Raw genomic sequence first — 15,731 nt, 5'->3', positions numbered from 1 at the left:
GGAAGTGGGTTCAACTACCGCAACACACAGCAGTTTGAATCATGTTGTCTTAATGCAGCAAACAAGAGGAGAAGTGAGAACATGGGTTTGTATTGGAATGATCAATGGGTTTCTTGCTTGATGTAGTGGTAGTAGGGTACTGCCCTTCAGACGGATATTCGGGGTTATCCTCGGAGACAGAACCTACCACGAAAAACACACCGAACGTAATCAACACATGACGATATGCAACAATATGATGCATGCTATGACATGGCAATATGAATGTGTCTTCGCCTAATGCCAGCTAAAACAGAAAGGAATGAACTTATTTGAATCAAAGATTCAAATGTTAGTTCATTTAACATAGCCATTTTAGTGCATTATCTTATTTTGCTTAAACAGCAAGGTTAACTTGCTCTGTCATGCATGAAACCATTACCAATGGATAGATTGAATTTTTCTGATCAAAATTCATATATAAATATTTGCATTTGGAGTTACAGAATAATTTCTATGAATTTTTGAAGTTTGCAACAATTTCTGGAATTTTCTTTATAAAAATAAATCCAGAAATTAGTTATTGCGTCAGCAGTGCGTTAGGGTGACGTCAGTGGTCAACGGGACGGTCCAGGTCAAACCTGACAGTGGGTCCCGCGTGTTAGTGTGATTAGTTTAACTAGATATTAGTTAATACTAATCCTAATTAGTCAGCAGGGCTGGGCCCTACCTGTCATTGACCCAGGGGGGTCAAACTGGGCCCACCCATGGTCAAACGGGGTCAGCGGGGTCAACTCACCGGCGTTTAGCCGCCGGCGAGGCCAAGCACGGCGGTGCAGGTGCGGGTTTCACCTACAGGGCACCGTTCGGGGCGCCGTTGGGCTCTATGGATAGCTGGGAGCGAGCCGCGGCGGTTGGTGCGGGTGGTTGGGCTCGGGGTCACCGGAAACAGCGCCGACGACGAGTTTGGTGGCGGACGGAGCTCGGGTGAGCTCCGACCCGTTGCTAGGAGGCAAGGCGAGGCACGGGCGTGGTGCGTTGTGCTCCTGGGGATGTGGTGAAGTTAGTGGACTAAGTGGCGTGGGCGTGGCATGGCCGGAGCCTCGTCGACGACGAGCTCCACGGCGGCGCGTGCGGCGTGTGCGGGCGAACTCCGTGTGCTCGCTTCGGTGCACAAGAAGGAGAGAGGAGAGGATAGGGTGGTGGATAAGCTCACGGCGGTTGCGATGGAGTTGACGGCGAGGTCGGAAACGAGCCGAAGCAAGCGGAGCGGCGGAGGCGATCTGGATGGCAGGAGGTTGAAGACGAGCTTGGTGAAGACGCTTGGGGGCCTCCGGCGGGGCGTTGCTCAGTGGGACGGTCGAGGAGGGAGTGGCGGAGCTTCAGGACACGATGGAGCGGCGCGTTGACGACGGTGGGCACGGTTACGGTGGCGAAACAGTGGCGGCTGCGTCGGCCATGGCGGAGGGGAGCGAGGGAGAGAGGCAGGGGGGAATGGACGTGTCCAGGGGGTTCGGTGCGCGACGTGGAGGTCGTCCAGGCCAGCAGAGCAGCGAGGGGAGGAAGCAGGGCGGCGGGCAGCTGCATGGCACGCGCTGGTGCCGGCGTCGAGCAGCTGCCTGCCTGCCTGGCCAAGCCAAGCAGCTCGCTGGAGCGTTGGCTGGGCTGGGCCGGCAAGTGGGCCTGCTGGGTGGGCGCCACGTAAGCTTTCTCTTCCTCTCTTTCCTGTTTGTTTTCTTTTTCTATATTTCTGTAACTTTAGGGCTTTATTAAAAACACTTAGGCACTTGCTAAAATCCTGAAAATAATTGTGGCCTCTGTTGGGATTATTCCTAACAGCCCTCACTTAAATCCATAATTATTTGGGCATTTAAAATATTTTATAGCATTTAAATGCCCAAATTCAAATACTTATGATTTAATTCAAAGAATCCAGAATGTCCTAGAAAAGAGTGCACCATTTTTTCCAGGGGTTTTAACCCAATCCAGAAATGATGAACATTTTGTGAAGGGCATTCTGGGTTCATTGAAAATAATTTTAGTAAACCCTAGTGTTTTCCAGGGGGGTGCTGGGGGTTCTATCATCCCCATTTCAAGTTTCTGTAAAAGTAGACATGATGCGACACTCTAATGCATGAACTAGCTAGGGTGTGACAACTCACCCCCACTCAAAAGAATCTTGTCCCGAGATTTAGGATCCTCCGGGAAGAAGGTGGGGGTACTCGAGTCGAAGACGATCCTCCCTTTCCCAAGTGGCTTCTCTCTCGGAATGGTGTGACCATTGAACCTTGAGAAACTTGATATTATGGCATCGAGTGGTACGCTCGGCTTGATCAAGGATACGAACGGGATATTCCCGATATGAGAGGTTATCTTGTAGATCAAGCGTTTCGTGGTCCACTCCACGGATAGGATCCGCGAAGCAACGCCTGAGTTGAGAAACGTGGAAGACATTGTGAACTCTGGAAAGATGCGAAGGTAGTTCCAATTGGTAGGCAACTTCTCCTCGTTTGGCAAGAATGCTAAAAGGTCCAATGTAACGAGGAGCCAATTTGCCTTTGATACCGAAATGATGGGTTCCCTTTAACGGAGTAACCCGAAGGTAAGCCTTCTCGCCGATTCATAAGTCATGAGCTTATGTTTACGATCATATTTTCTCTTTTGACGAGATTGGGCTGTTTTCAATTTCTCACGAATAACGCGAACCTGCTCTTCTGCTTCCTGAATCATATCCGGGCCAAAGAGTTGTCTTTCCCCGGTTTCTGACCAGTTAAGAGGCGTTTGACATTTTCGTCCATAGAGAACTTCGAAAGGAGCTTTGCACAAGCTAGCTTGATAACTATTGTTATAAGCAAACTCCGCGAATGGAAGGGATTTCTCCCAACCCATTCTGAATGAGATGACAGAAGCTCGGAGCATATCTTCCAAAATTTGATTGACTCGCTCTACTTGACCACTTGATTGAGGATGGAAGGCGGTGCTAAAAGAGAGACGAGTTCCCATAGCATTTGGGAAACTTACCCAAAATCGAGAGGTGAAGAGACTCCCACGGTCTGAGTTAATTTCCAATGGGACACCATGAAGAGACACTATTCGGGAGATGTATAAATCAGCTAGCTGGCTAGCGGTGATACTCTCACGAACAGGTAGGAAATGGGCTACTTTGGAAACACGGTCGATCACGACGAAGATGGCATTATTCCCTCTCATGGTCCTGGGAAACCCAGTAATGAAATCCATACTGATTTTATCCCATCTCCACTCAGGAATAGCCAAAGGTTGAAGGGTGCCAGCAGGCCGTTGATGCTCTACTTTAACACGACAACAGACGTCGCAGCTAGCAATGTATTGAGCAATTTCTCTCTTCATCCTAGTCCACCAAAAACTCTGGCGTAGGTCTTGGTACTACCGGGATGAATGGTGAGAGGGGAGTCATGAGCTTCCTTAAGAATCAACTGGCGTAAATGTTGTTTCTTGGGAACCACCAAGCGGTTCTCGAAGAAAACAACACCTCGCTCATCCATGGAAAAACATTTAGCAACTCCGCTAGCGATGTTTTCCTTAATCCGGGATATGCCCTTATCACGTTTCTGGGCAGTTATAATTTGATCCGTAAGGTTAGGCTTCGCCACCAGGGTGGATAGGAATCCTCGAGGAACAATGTGAAGATTAAGCCTAGGAAATTCCTCATGGAGAAGTGGTTGATTTTGTTGTAACATCAGGTTCTTACAATAAGATTTATGACTTAGCGCATCAGCCATGACATTGGCTTTGCCCGTGGTGTAAGTTATTCCTAGGTCGTAATCCGAGATCAACTCGACCCAACGTCGTTGCCTAAGATTCAAATCCGGTTGGGTGAAGATATATTTCAAACTTTGGTGATCGGTGAAGATCTCGCAACGATTACCGAGGAGGTAATGTCGCCAAGTTTTAAGTGCATGGACTACAGCTGCAAGCTCTAGATCATGTGTGGAATAATTTTCCTCATGTGGATGTAATTGCCGTGAAGCATAGGCAATTACCTGACGATCTTGCATGAGTATGCAACCTAGTCCTTGTCGAGAGGCGTCGCAATAGATAATAAAGTCCTTGGAGAAATCTGGTGGTACAAGTACGGGTGCAGATGTCAGGCGTCTTTTCAGTTCCTGAAAGCTGAACTCGCACTGTGGGGTCCACTCGAACTTTTTATCTTTCTTGAGGAGTTCAGTCAGTGGTTTAGCAACCTTGGAGAAATTCTCGATGAAGCAATGGCAATAGATCGCTAAACCAAGGAAGCTCCAAACTTGCTTGACCGTCTCAGGTGGAGTCCAATCAAGGACAGCTTGAACTCGCTCGAGATTGACAACAATACCCTTACCAGAGATTACATGGCCTAGATGGGTCACTTCTGGCAACCAAAATTCACACTTGGAGAATTTGGCATAAAGGCGATGCTCTCGAAGTTTCGTCAATACCAGCCTTAGATGTTCGGCATGTTCCTCTTCATTATTGGAGTAGATGAGTATGTCATCGAGGTATACTACGACGAATTTATCCAAATACTCCATGAAGACTGAGTTCATTAACCGAGAGAAGGTGGCTGGGGCATTGGTTAAACCGAAGGACATAATGGTGTACTCGTATTGGCCATAGCGAGTAACAAAGGCCGTTTTGGGAATGTCCCCGTTTCTAATATTGATTTTATGGTAGCCCAACCTCAAATCCATCTTCTAAAAGACTGAGGATCCAGCGAGCTGGTCATACAGATCGTTGATCCTAGGAAGCGGATACTTGTTCTTGATAGTGACGATATGCAACAATATGATGCATGCTATGACATGGCAATATGAATGTGTCTTGGCCTAATGCAAGCTAAAACAGAAAGGAATGAACTCATTTGAATCAAAGATTCAAATGTTAGTTCATTTAACATAGCCATTTTAGTGCATTATCTTATTTTGCTTAAACAGCAAGGTTAACTTGCTCTGTCATGCATGAAACCATTACCAATGGATAGATTGAATTTTTCTGATCAAAATTCATATATAAATCTTTGCATTTGGAGTTACAGAATAATTTCTATGAATTTTTGAAGTTTGCAACAATTTCTGGAATTTTCTGTATAAAAATAAATCCAGAAATTAGTTATTGCGTCAGCAGTGCGTCAGGGTGACGTCAATGGTCAACGGGACGGTCCAGGTCAAACCTGACAGTGGGTCCCGCGTGTCAGTGTGATTAGTTTAACTACATATTAGTAAATACTAATCCTAATTAGTCAGTAGGGCTGGGCCCTACCTGTCATTGACGTAGGGGGCTCAAACTGGGCCCACCCGTGATCAAACGGGGTCAGCGGGGTGAACTCGCCGGCTATTAGCTGCCGGCGAGGCCAAACGCGGCAGTGCAGGTGCGGGTTTCACCTACAGGGCACCGTTGGGCTCTATGGATAGCTGGGAGCGAGCCGCGGCGGTTGGTGCGGGTGGTTGGGCTCGGGGTCACCGGAAACGGCGCCGACGACGAGTTTGGCGGCGGCCGGAGCTCGGGTGAGCTTGGACCCATTGCTAGGAGGCAAGGCGAGGCACGGGCGTGGTGCGTTGTGCTCCTGGGGATGTGGTGAAGTTAGTGGACTAAGTGGCGTGGCCGTGGCATGGTCGGAGCGTCGTCAATGACGAGCTCCGCAGCGGCGCGTGCGGGCAAACTCCGTGTGCTCGCTGTGGTGCACGAGAAGGAGAGCGGAGAGGATAGGGAGGTGGCTAAGCTCACGGCGGTTGCGACAGAGTTGACGGCGAGGTCGGAGACGAGCCGAAGCAAGCGGGGCGGCGGAGGCGATCTGGCCAGCAGGAGGTTGAAGACGAGCTCGGTGAAGACGCTTGGGGGCCTCCGGCGGGGCGTGGCTCGGTAGGACGGTCGATGAGGGAGTGGCGGAGCTTCAGGACACAGCGGAGCGGCGCGTTGACGATGGTGGTCACGGTTACAGCGGCGGAATGGCGGCGGCTGCGTCGGCCATGGCGGAGGGGAGCGAGGGAGAGAGGAAGGGGGGAATGGACGTGTCCAGGGGGTTCGGTGCGCGATGTGGAGGTCGTCCAGGCCAGTAGAGCGGCGAGGGGAGGAAGCAGGGCGGTGGACAGCTGCGTGGCACGCGCTGGTGCCGGCGTCGAGCAGCTGCCTGCCTGCCTAGCCAAGCCAAGCAGCTCGCTGGAGCGTTGGCTGGGCTGGGCCAGCAGGTGGTCCTGCTGGGTGGGCGCCAGGTAAGCTTTCTCTTCCTCTCTTTCCTATTTGTTTTCTTTTTCTATTTTTCTGTAACTTTAGGGCTTTATTAAAAATACTTAGGCACTTCCTAAAATCCTAAAAATAATTGTGGGCTCTGTTGGGATTATTCCTAACAGCCCTCACTTAAATCTAGAATTATTTGGGCTTTTAAAATATTTTATAGCATTTAAATGCCCAAATTCAAATACTTATGATTTAATTCAAAGAATCCAGAATGTCCTAGAAAAGAGTGCACCATTTTTGCCAGGGGTTTTAACCCAATCCAGAAATGATGAACATTTTGTGAAGGGCATTTTGGGTTCACTGAAAATAATTTTAGTAAACCCTAGTTGTTTCTAGGGGGGTGCTAGGGGTTCTGTCATCCCCATTTCAAGTTTCTGTAAAAGTAAACATGATGCAACACACTAATGCATGAACCAGCTAGGGTGTGACATTTCAATTGACTTTTGCTCTCAACATCAACAAAAATCATCAGAGTGGAGTTGACACTGGGAAAACCGTCATCATCCTCTTCCTTGTCCTCATCCTTGTCCGACTCCTTTTCCTTTCTCCTTGGGTTGCTTCTCCCGGAATTGCTTGATCAAGAGTCGACACTGTCGAGTGGTGTGCTTAGGATAAATAAAATTACCCTCTTCATCTTTCTTGGTGTGAATGTGACATGGCAAATCCAACACATCATTTCCATCTTGATCTTTCACTTTCTTGGGATTCTAGGGCCCCTTGGGCTTCCCTTTGAACTTTCCTTGAGCCACAACTAAGGCCTTACCAGGAGCAACTAGTTTGGCCTTCCGCTTCTGTTTCCAATTGGAAGTACCTCAACCGTTGTCCTGGGCGACTATTTTGTGCTTGCCACTCAGGAGTTGGTCTTCCTCTTCACCGTTAGCGTATTTGGTGGCGATCTCCATCATCCGAGTCAGGGTCATATCTCCTGTCCGACCGAATTTCAGATTCAACTCCGAATACCTAGCGCCTTCCTTGAAGGCACTGATTGCTTGGTGATCTGATACATTCTCCACTGTATGGTGTAACGTGATCCATCTCTGGATATAGTCTCTCAAGGTTTCATTCGGTTTCTGTACACAACACTGCAATTCTGTCAACCCTGTTGGTCACTTGCTAGTACCCTCAAAAGTTCTAACAAACACTCTGGCGAGTTCCTCCCAACTGTATATGCTACCAGGTGCCAACTGGTTCAGCCACGCCCTGGCCGAGCTTTCCAACATGAGAGGGAGGTGCTTCATTGCCACTTCATCATTGCCACCACCAATTTTCACAGCCAATTGGTAATCTTCAAGCCAAGTGTCAGGCTTAGACTCACTGGTGAACTTGCTGACTCCAGTCGACAACCTGAAGTTGGGAGGAATCACTGCGGCCCTAATGGCTCTACTGAAACACACGGGACCGAAGATGTGCGCTCTGCTGCCAGTCGGATAATCTCTGTCATGAGCTTCTCTATGCACTCTATTCCTGTCGACCAGACCTTGAACGAGAGTAGATCTCGCATCAAAGTCTGGCTCCCTTGGGTCGACTGGCACTCTTCGCTCGCCGCTGTGGGGGCGCCTGTCATCCTGCCACCGAGGACGTATGACCCACTCCTCGGAGGAGGCGTGATCACTCAACGACGACCATCGTGGTCGAATCGGTGATCATACTGCTCGCATTTTCTGTACTGATCCTGCCGGTGCCCACGTCCCTTACGCCGCGGAGGCGATCTTGGGCTGTGAGCCGACTGGACTGTGTCTGCCACCATAGACCTGCTATGAATCCTATTCCGCGACTGAGATACTGCTGTATTCTGTTCTCCAGCTGCTCGAAGCAAGGCCCGGATCTGCATCAAGCCCCTGCCAGCCTCTGACTGGGAAGGCTGGATGGACTCTGATATTCGAGGTGCGGCTGTGAGATTTTGGATCGGAGTGCGGTATAACTGAGTTTGAGGCGGAAAAAGATGCCATCGACTGGATTCAGGGATCCGCTGTCGAGCACGCTTGTCGAGTGCATGCTGCAGGTTCTCCAGTCGAGTGCGCTTAGCCAATTTGGCCAGGCGCACTTCTTCCAAGGCCCGGGCTTCGGGGGTTTCTCCAACGATAGGAGTGTGAAGTGCATCCATGTTGCGGCGGCGAATCTCTTCCCTCCGCTGCGAAGAAAGGGGGTAGGGGTGGTACTATTCGTGGACGCACGACGGATCACCGCCACCATCGCCACTGTCATTGCGAGGGAAGCCAGGAGGACTGGGTGGTCCGTCGACCATCAAGACTTCTGCCGCAGGATCGCTGCTATCGCATTCGGATGCGGTCTCGATGGAGCCAGTCTATAGGTCAAACAGGCCATAGAGAGTTTCGTCGGGCTCGATTGCGGCAACGTGTGAGGTGGCCGACTGGCGGGCCACCGCGTGTCTCACCCACCGCTGGAGCCGTGACCGACCGGAACGCTTGTGTCGGCGAGCGGCGGGGGATGAGGACACCATAGGAACCGATCGATACTGATTCAACGGTTGCCGGAGAAGGATGCCGTGGACGCACGCACGAAAGTGTGCTGCCCCACGGATGGGGAGCGCATCAATGTCGAGTGGAGCTTCTAGGAGCCAGGAGGAATCATCGGCGATGAACACAAGCGCACCGAGATGGATCTCGCGGCCCTCAACCAGTCCGCCGGCGGAAACCATGATGATGAGAATCGGAAAACTTGCAAATCCACCAGAAAGTCGCTAAGACACCAGCCCCACGGTGGGCGCCAACTATCGTGGATCTAAGACTAACAGTAGAATGGGGGTAGGTATGAGGAGGCAAGATCCTAGCTATGGCGAAGTTGTACACACGAGTTTTACGAGTTCTGGCCCTTCGTGGAGGAAGTAACAGCCCTACGTCTCGGTGCCCTAAGGCGGTCGACTGGATTATGTATGTGTGTGTTTACAGGGGGTGCGAACCCTTGTGCTAGTGGAGAGGGTGGCTTATATAGAGTGCGCCAGGACTCCATCCAGCCCACGTTACAAAGGGTTTAAAGTACATTTAGAAGGAGGCGTTACTGGTAACGCTAGTAATTAAGTGACATAAATGCCTATTAAGTCTATGAAGTAAACATCCGACCGTTGCCGTGCAGAGTGACTTTAGGTCTTCTGTCCGTCGAGTGATAACCGTTGCGGTCGAGTGATCTTGAATCTTTCGAGTGGAACGACTTGTAGTCGAGTGGATGATGCTATCCCTTGAATGCTTCTGGTTTTAAGATGGCGTCCTATGGGAGGGTGTCTAGGTCAGTGACCGTACTTCTATGGCTGCCTCCCGAGACCCAGAGGTGCCGGATATCTTGACGAACATGCTGCGGCAGGCGTCCATTTCAGAGGAACATCTTTCCTTGATGGGTACGGTGGTTAAAAAGGTCCTATCCGCACAGAGTGGATTGAATGAGGCCTTTGCGAGTCTGCTGAGAGGCTTCGAGGTTTGTACTGTAATATGTGCAATTGTGTTTTATTCAAAAAAAAAACCTGTGTATAGACAGTAGCCCCTGAGACTCAGGTTAACTTCCCATAGGAAGCGAACGGAGGATCAAAAGAAATATCCGAGGACTAATCCAATTTACTTTGAACACAGGCTGCTCCCCCCTTGGCTACTTCCCAGAATCTGGATATTGCCGAGATGCAACAGAAGCTTCATGTAGCCGGGGATGACATTACGTTAATCAATATGCGTCTTGATGAGTCGCAAGGTATGTATTCGGAGTAGTCCTTGCACATGCATTTTTGTGATATAAGCATGACGCTGAAAGTTGTGCCTGAATGCAGATGGGGCTGCCGCCGTTGAAATTCTTCGGGTGGAGCTAGCCCGGGCCAAGGAGCAGGCCTGGTGTAGTAATGCGGCTGCCGAGAAGGCATCGACTGAGTTAAAAGACGAACGAGCTGTTCGGCGTCAAAACAAGGAGAAGATATCCACGATGGCGCTCGAGCTAAAAATTGCTGCTAGCCGGTGTGAACTCCTTGAGAAGGAGAATGAAGCCAAAACGGCTGAAATTGACAAGGCCCTACGAGAGGGGAGACAAGCGCGGTCTGAATCCAGAACAACCCGTGTGGAGATCCGGCAAGCTGGGGAGATTGCAGCTAGTAAGCCATTTTTGCTACAGGCTAAGTTCGGCGATCCAAACTATGCTCAGCTTAACCAATTGTGGAGTTCTCCGGATGAGTTTTTAGACTTGCCGAAGAGTTCTTCTGAGGCGGTGCAGTATTATCAGGCGCGAGACGGGTACGTAACGGAGAAGCTTTTCTGGTCACAATTTGGCGCCTCGAAGCGCCCCCTGTTGCTGAATGAGCAGATGTCCCAGTGGGCCGAGCTTCATAGGATATCTGGTGCTTCCATGAAGAACGCCATAATCCGGTTATGGCCAACTGAGCCTGTTCCGAATAGTTACTTCGGCTTGGTGCAGCGGCTTGTTGACACAGTGCCACATATCGACGCTGTGAAGCGATCGGTGTGTATCGAAGGTGTACGGATGGCTTTTGCCCGAGTCATGACGTTCTGGGGGAATATGAAGGCCATCGACGTTGTGGTGAAGAGTCCACCCAAGGGCAAGGACCACCACGAACCGGAGCATTATTTTGAAGACGTCCTTGTAGCCGCCCGCTTGATAGAGGGTCAATGCTCGAAAGACTTAATGTTCGAGTGAAGTGTATGAGAATTATACGAGACAATTTTATAGTAAATCTATTTGTATATTTTTCTCGAAAGCTTGTGTTCCACCTTTGCGGCCGTATTAATATAATCTGAAAGTTTTCTAGTCGTCAGCTTCAGCCCCCTTTAGGAAGTACATGGGTTTTCGAAAAAGCATCTGATCACTCTTGACCCAACGTCTTGGTCCGTAAAGGAGGTGTCAATGCGGCGAACTAGGCAACCATACAATAGGGTGTTAGCACTTTCACTTAGCCATAGGAGTTTTACGGTTGGTCTACGACATAGCCCCTAGTATGTATGTGGCCTACTCACACGATGCGCTTACATAATTGACCGTAAAAGAGGTCCTTCGTGTGACACGGAGGAATCGCTGGAGATTCCGATAAGTCATCGAGTGGTTGACCAGCTCTCGCCGCATCATGACAGTCAGTTTTCGGCTTTCTCTATTGAGGTGCATCACCGGGTGAACCGGTAGCACAATCGTAGTAGTTCTCCCTTTACTACCCTAGCCGATAGAGCAGAACGTAGGGTAGCAAGCACAGGAGCCGGGCAACCCAACTATTGACCCAAGACATGATTCGGAGCTGATGTATATAAGGCCAAACTTGCAATGCCGAAGTACGTTGTAAAATCTGTTCGGACTTTGTTGGCAACTCATTTGTTCCAGTACCGAGCCCCTGGCAAGTTAAGCCGGGGTATATGTATGAAACAACCATATGAGGTGTATTCATTTTTGCGAAAAGACGCGAGTAATTAATTCAGATAATTTGAACTGGGACCTGAGTGATATGCCAATGGTTACTTGATATACAGAAGGGCCATGACCTCAGCAATTTGATATGCCCTGGGTCGAAGGCAGAGGAAAAAGTCATGTTACGAGCTCGAAAAGAGAGTGTGAACTACAAAAATTTATTTTGGACCTCCTGTCGCACGTCCGCGCCGCCTGTCCTCAGCGAGGGGAGTCCTTGAAGGGAGTAGCCCGATAGGTGAGTGTACGGATCCGAACTCCTATGGGGTCGGTCATAGGTGTTTCCCCTTTGCGCCACCTTCTTTTAAGAGATAATGAAACAAAAGAAAATAGGAAAGCGGCTAAGGAATGTTACCGGAGTGCCTGCAGACTTGTCCGTATTGTGTTTCCGTCAATGCCCATGGTATCTTGAGTGTGTAATTATGTATGCGTGGTATAGTTTTAACGAGTATACGAGATGGGCAGCGGAAGCCGAACTGCTATTTTTGTTCGAGATTTGATCGATCTTCAGGGGAAATTGCTTCCGCCCTCTAGTATTTAGCTGGTGAGCCGCTCCGTTGTCCCTATTGCCTGGTGGCCCATTTCCATTGTGTCCGGCGTTGAGCCTGCCGGCCTGCTTGCGGACACAATAGCTTCTGTTGGTGTGATTAGCTGGTTTATTGGGGTGGCCATGAATCTGGCAGGGCCGGTCAAATATCCTGTCTAGTTTGGATGGTCCGTCTCTGTTTGCCTTGAATGGCTTTTTCCGTTAACCCGGCCTGGGATTGCTAAATCCGGTGTTGACCGTTGTGTCGCGTGATCTTTCATTATCATTGTGACTGTTGTGTATGCTTCGTTGTGGCTTGCCATTGCCGTCTTGGATTTTAGAAGTGCCCAAGTCGCTGGCGCTGTTGCTTCTACGGGCGAGCCAGCTGTCTTCTCCCGCACAAAAGCAGGTCATTAGAGCGGTAAGGGATATCATGGATCTAGGTCCTTCTTCACCGAGGTGGCGTGCAAGCCATTCATCCCAGACGATATGTTTAAAAGCCGGAAAGGCCTCCGCATCCGGACATTCGACGATTTGGTTCTTTTTAACTAGGAACCTGGTTCAGAGCTTCCTGGCTGACTCTCTGGGCTGCTGGACAATGTTACTTAAGTCATCGGCGTCCGGTGGCCGGACATATGTTCTTTGGAAGTTGTTGCGAATGGTGTCCTCCAAAGCCTCCTAGCAGCCGATAGAATTTTCCGGCAGATTGTTTAACCAGTACCGAGCTGGTCCTTTGAGTTTTAGTGGTAGGTATTTGATGGCATGAAGGTTGTCTCCGCGGGCCATGTGGATATGGACGAGGAAGTCCTCGATCCATACCGCGGGATCCGTTGTTCCATTGTATGATTCAATATTCATGGGTTTGAACCCGACTGGGAATTCATGCTCCATTACTTCATTTGTGAAGCAAAGAGGGTGTGCGGTGCCTCTATGTTAGGCCACACTGCGGCGTATATCTGACAGAGTCCATTTGCGGTTTCTAGCCCGGGTGTGGCTAGGTTTGTCACGTTCAAATAGGTGGACGTCGTCATGTGTCGATGTATGTCCTTGCAATCTCTAGATCGCTCTTGAGTGTTCTGCTTTGCTACCCAAGTCTTGATGACGATCGTATGTATAACCCCGAGCTGTTTTGTTCTTGCTTTTACTACTGGGTGGGGCGGTCTGGAGTTCGGCTTGAGTTGTCGCTTTAACTGGGCCCAGTTGTGGTTGACCTGCCGCATTGTGTAATGATGGTACGGGCTCGAGCGCCTCATCGTCGTCCTGGGATAGCAATCTATGCTTCGGGTAGCTTTTGGCTGGTCTACTAAGGTCGTATTCTTCGGCGGCTAGGACTTCGGTCCATCTATCATTGAGCAGATCTTGGTCAGCTTGAAGCTGCTGCTGCTTCTTTTTCAAGCTCCTTGCAGTGGCTATTAGTTGGCGCTTAAAGTGCTCCTGCTCACGAGGTTCCACACGCACGATGAAATCCTCAGTGCCGTGGCCCACCTCATCCTCAGAGAGTGGAAGGTAATTGTTGTCCTCCGAATCTTTGTGTGTGGCCTATTTAGCAGGGCTAAGCTGCCTATCTTCCCGTTCATCTTGTTCATTAGTTGTATCAACGAGGTCTTTTTGTCATCGGCATCATTGTCCATGCCGTCGATATTCTCAGAGTCGTAATCAAGAGCATCGGTCGAATCCTTGACTGTGGCTATGAAGTGGGTGGTGGGTGGGGAGCACAATTCTCCACCGTCCGCCCCTAGTTTGAGCCGGATATAGTTCGGCTATGAGTCCTCCGCCAAGGACAGGTTTTTTAATGAGTTTAGCACATCGACCAAAGGCGAGTGCCAGAAGATGTCTGCGGCGCTGAATTTGACGATCGATAAACGATCAAGCTCGGCGTCCGTAGGCTCGCACGGTTCAGAACCTACGAGCAGAGACGAGTCCGGCGTTCCGATGGCATAGGCATCATGTGAGACCAGGTCCATGTGCGGCTCCAACGCCGTGGGATCTGTAGCCTCCGAGGTGGGGTTAATCCTCCCGTCTTTGGATCGCGCGGCCTACTCCGGCTCTAGGGCCAGAGCGGTTATAGGACTGATCTCCTGGATGCGGCCCGATGACAGATTTAGGTCATGATCATCGGGGTGACCGGGAGCGGCCACTGCGGTATCGAATCCGGCGAAGATCAAGTCTCCACGGATGTCCGCGACGTAGTTCAAGATCCCGAATCTAGCCTGATGGCCAGGGGCATAGCTTTCAATCTGCTCCAGATGGCCAAACGAGTTGGCCCGCAATGCGAAGCCGCCGAACACGAATATTTGTCCGGGGAGAGAAGTTTCTCCGCAGACAACGTCATTATTGACAATTGAAGGGGCCATGAAACCTTTAGGCGACAGCACAGAGGAACTCTTAATGAAAGCACCAATGTCGGTGTCAAAACCGGCGGATCTCGGGTAGGGGGTCCCGAACTGTGCGTCTAAGGTTGATGGTAAGAGGAGACAGGGGACACGATGTTTACCCAGGTTCAGGCCCTCTCTATGGAGGTAATACCCTACTTCCTGCTTGAGTGATCTTGATGAATATGAGTATTAAAAGAGTTGATCTACCACGAGATCGTAATGGCTAAACCCTAGAAGTCTAGCCTATATGACTACGGTATTGAGTATATCCTTTCCGGACTACACCCTCCGGTTTATAGAGACACCGGGAGGATCTAGGGTTACATAGAGTCGGTTACATAAGATGAAATCTTCATAATTGTTCGCCAAGCATCCTTCCACGCCAAGGAGAGTCCCATCCGGACACGGGTATAGTCTTCGGTCTTCATATCCTCACAGCCCATCAGTCCGGCCCATAGATAACAGGCCGGATGCCCGAGGACCCCTAAGTCCAGGACTCCCTCAGGAGCCACTTTATCCTAAAGGTCACCCTAATAGAATTGAACAAGGCTCTCAAAGAATTAATACTGATGCACCTAGTCCATCTAAAAGGAAAAGCAAAGGAAAAATGATAGGACTTTTCATACTTCTAATGAACCTGAGGCAAAAAAACCTTCTAAAGATAAAAATGATCTCTCTATCTTTGATGCTGAAACTCAATATGGTAATGAAAATTCACCCAATGATAATGAAAATGACAATGACGATGTTCATGAAGATGCTCAACTAGACAATGCTAAAGAACCAAATAATGATGTTAAAATAGCACCTGATGTTGATCTTGATATCCCACAACCTAAAAAAATATTATGATAAAAGAGACTTTGTTGGTAGAAAGCATGGAAAAGAAAAAGAGCCATGGGCTCAGAAACCCATGCCCTTCCTACCTGAACCATCTAGGAAAAACTATGATGAGGAATTTGAATGCTTTGCTGAAATGCTTAGGCTAGTCTTTCTGCGTACTCGTTTGACTGATATTTTAAAGATGACCCCTTATGCTAAATATATGAAAGATATCGTTACTAATAAAATAAAAATACCTAAAGCTGAAATTTCCACCATGCTTGCTAATTATTCTTTTAAGGATGGAGTACCTAACAAACTAGGAGATCCAGGAATACCAACTATACCATGCTCCGTTAAAAGAAACTATGACAAAACTA

Source organism: Triticum urartu, chromosome 6A (assembly GCF_056163025.1).
Source record: "Triticum urartu cultivar PI428250 chromosome 6A, HENAU_Tu73, whole genome shotgun sequence".
Taxonomy (NCBI): domain Eukaryota; kingdom Viridiplantae; phylum Streptophyta; class Magnoliopsida; order Poales; family Poaceae; genus Triticum; species Triticum urartu.
Note: the sequence above shows the minus strand (reverse complement) of the source record.